Source organism: Pseudomyrmex gracilis, unplaced genomic scaffold (assembly GCF_002006095.1).
Source record: "Pseudomyrmex gracilis isolate BER0280 unplaced genomic scaffold, ASM200609v1 scaffold_433, whole genome shotgun sequence".
NCBI classification, from domain to species: Eukaryota; Metazoa; Arthropoda; class Insecta; order Hymenoptera; family Formicidae; genus Pseudomyrmex; species Pseudomyrmex gracilis.
The window spans coordinates 62,249-65,903 of NW_018021017.1; positions in this window are offsets into that span (position 1 = coordinate 62,249).

Sequence of the window (3,655 nt, forward strand, 5' to 3'; positions counted from 1 at the left end):
CAGAGTTGGAAAACCATCGAATTTGTTTGTTTATACGCCTCAAGGATTAACCAAAAATATTGTACATCCAATGGCATTGCGATAAATTGAGTTTTTGTAAATTAAAAAATATATGTTATAAAATAGTTTGAGTGTAAGTTTTTTCCCCTTTAATTAAAACAAGTTCAAGTTTTTATTTATGATGCTGCTATTGCTACACTCCACAGATAATATCCGGACCTGTAATCAGTCGTTTCATTGATTTAAAATTTTCCGTGAGTCTTAGAAATATCCGTGTTTGTAATCAAAGACATACAGTGGCTGCTATTTTTTGATCCACAGATTCCATCTGTGGAGTGTGGCAATAAACACATCTTTTTATTTAACACAGCTTCTACATTTTACTTCACTAATACAGTATACATATACTCACACGCTATCGAATGGTCGAATTGTGATAAGTGTACATGTAATGACGATAAAGATTGTAATAACTTTTTAATAATAATTTTCATCAAATCGGTCCAGATTGTTATAGCTTATTAAAAAAAGTTTGAAATTTTCGAATTAAAAACGTGTGTACAGGACAACGTCTGTCGGGTCCGCTAGTCTCTAAATAAATTCGGCCAATAATATGCCACTGCTAATTTTTGATATGTTTTCTCCACCATCAAGTGTCCTGCTTGTGTATCTCTGCGAGCTCCGATAAGGGCTTCACTTCGTAATTCGTGTGGCAAGACTAACTTCCAGCGGTCTAAATCCTCTACGATGTCAGATATAACGGCTCATGGGCGTAAATAATATAGTTGTCCGTCCAGGACTTTCCAATCTGTAAATTTTCTACCGCGATTTTTAACCTCTCGATAACGTTGGTGGTACCATACATCCTCCGTTTCAATTTCATCATTCTCGTCTTCCGCCGCGTCGTCGACAGCTGTGACCAAAGACGGTTCGACCCCCCCCCCTTTGTACATGCGGGATAACGCGTCTGGCACGTGGTGTAGAGCGCTTTTTCTATGCAAGATCTCATAGTCATATTCTAATAAATTGAGGGCCCATCTCGCTAGACGACCGGTGGGGTTTCTCAAATTATTCAACCAACGTAAACAACTGTGGTCGGTCACAACAGTGAATCTGTAGCCTTTTAGATAAGGTCGAAACTTTTTAATCGCCCAGATAACGGCAAAGCATTCTTGTTCTGTTACCGAGTATTTCTTTTTGGAATCGGATAGTGCACGACTGGCGAAAGCAATGATATTTTCATTTTCGTTAATATTTTGCGTTAGTACGGCAAAATATGCCTAACCCTACGGAACTTGCATCTGTTTGTAAGACAAATGGCACTGAAAAGTCCGGACATGACAATGTAGGCGCAGCAATTAAACAAGAGCGCACTCGATCGAAAGCTGCTTGCTCCTTTCCCCATTGCCAGCGCTGATTTTTACGCAGTAATCTCGTTAAAGGTTTGGTAACCGTTGCAAATTGTGGTATAAACCGTCGGTACCAAGAGGACATCCCGAAAAATCGTCGGAATTGTTTTATTGTTTTTGGAGCCGGGTATTCTAATATGGGTCGAACTTTTTCCGGATTGACGGTCAATCAGTCTTTTTGCACTAAGAATCCGAGATAACGGACCTGAGCACGGCAAAATTCGCATTTTTCGGGGTTGATTGTTAGGCCTGCGGCAGAGATTTTCTTCAGAATTTTATCTAACCATTCTAAGTGTTCGGCGAAGGTGGACGTTACAACGTCAAAGTCGTCCAAATATGCGAAGGCGTGAGGTTCCATTTCAGGGCCAATAAGCTTGTCTAAGAGACGCTGAAAAGTGGCTGGTGCACCTGTCAACCCGTACGGCATTCTCGTGAAATGGTACAACCCCATGCCCGGAACACTGAATGCGGTTATCTCGCGACATTTTTTTGCCAACGGTATTTGAAAGTAGGCCTGGCTCAGATCGATAGTGGATATGTAACGTGCAGCTTTAAGTTTATTCAAAATCCCATTCATATTCGATAACGGGTACGCGTCTTTCTTTGATACGCTATTTACTTTACAAAAGTCTAAATAAAATCGATATTTGCCACTCGGTTTCTTAACCATTACCACCGGGTTAGACCATTCGCTATACGAAGGTTTGATTATGCCAGCGTGTACCATATTCCTTACTTCTTCGCGGATTGCCTCTTGCACCTTCGGAGAGACTAGGTAACATCGCTGTTTGATTGGCGGATGATTGTTTACATTGATTTTATGTTCGGTTAAACTAGTAACTCCTGGATTCTCATTACTAACCGGCAATCGATCTTTTAAGAATTCGTTAAGCTTCTGCTCTTCCGGTGGGGTTAATTCGGAAAGACCGCTACAAACTCCGTTACCTATTAATGTTGACTCAAACGGATATATTTGTTCGGCATTATCCGCAAATGACCACGACGCAGAGCCAAAATCTAGCCTGATTCCAAATTGGTATAAAAAATCTACCCCTAATATACACGGGACTGCTAAAGTTGGTAATAAACAAACGTTAATTCGATGAGTTACGCCGTTTAGACTAATTGGTACATTAACGTGTTTTTTTATTTCGGCGATCTGTCCGTTCGCAGTTTTTATTCGACAGTTACCGGTTAATTCCGTTGGTAAACGCAACTGCCTATCGCAATGCCTTTTCGACCAAAAATGGTTTGACTTGATCCGGAGTCAACTAGAGCCGGTAAGTTGTGTTCTCCGATTCGTATCGAAAAATAACGCAACGACGGTAATTCACGGCAGTTAATGGTGACATAAGAATCAGCGATCTCGAACCCACGAGACACATTTATTGCTTTAGTATCCGAAACTGGCCGGCGTGTATTAACGGTAGTGACATTCTTTATTTTGCGAGCCTCTTTTCGTTTCTCCGGAGCTGCAGGGGCTTGGTCCACTCGCTCCCTTCCGTGTTTCCCGTACACTTCGGACAAGTTTTTACTGTCACTTCCGGTTTGCCACAGCGGTAGCAGTGCAATTTCTTTGTTTCGCTAGAATTTCACGAGAGATGGCCCTGTTGTCTGCAATTCCAACACTTACCGTCTGGCCGGTTTTTCATCGCGGTATTTTTGCCTGAAGCCCCTTTTTTATGTTTTTTAGTCGTCGCGGCCGAAGTAGACTTTTTAGTTTTGTCAGTTCGTTGTTTATATTCCGGCATCGCTACTTCTGTTAGATTTTCAATTGCGCGACCTTTACGCGAAGGATGATACGCTAAATCAGAGAACAAAGATCTCTCCGGGGCCGGGGGCGTCTAGTACCGTTTAGCGGCCTCGTAACTCCGTTTGACTCGAATCGCGAGGCGCTTTAAAGAGTCGAAATCATAGAAATCATCTGTTTTAACGGAAAGCTTAAGTCGGGGTAGCATATTATGATAGACGTGATTTAGTTGTTCTGGAAGGGGCTACGGAGGATTTAAACGATTGAAGAGAGTCAGCATGCTCGTGATATACTCAACGACGGCTTCATGCTCGCCTTGTGTACGGCGCATGATTTTGTCCTTTAATGCAATCGTAAAATTCGGATCTCCGAATCTGGCTCTCCAAGCAACCACAAATTCACCCCATGATCTCCAATTATTTCGTTTTATACGGGTGATACTCTATTGACCACAGTACGATTCGACACCGCTCGATTCGACACAGATTTATTCGAC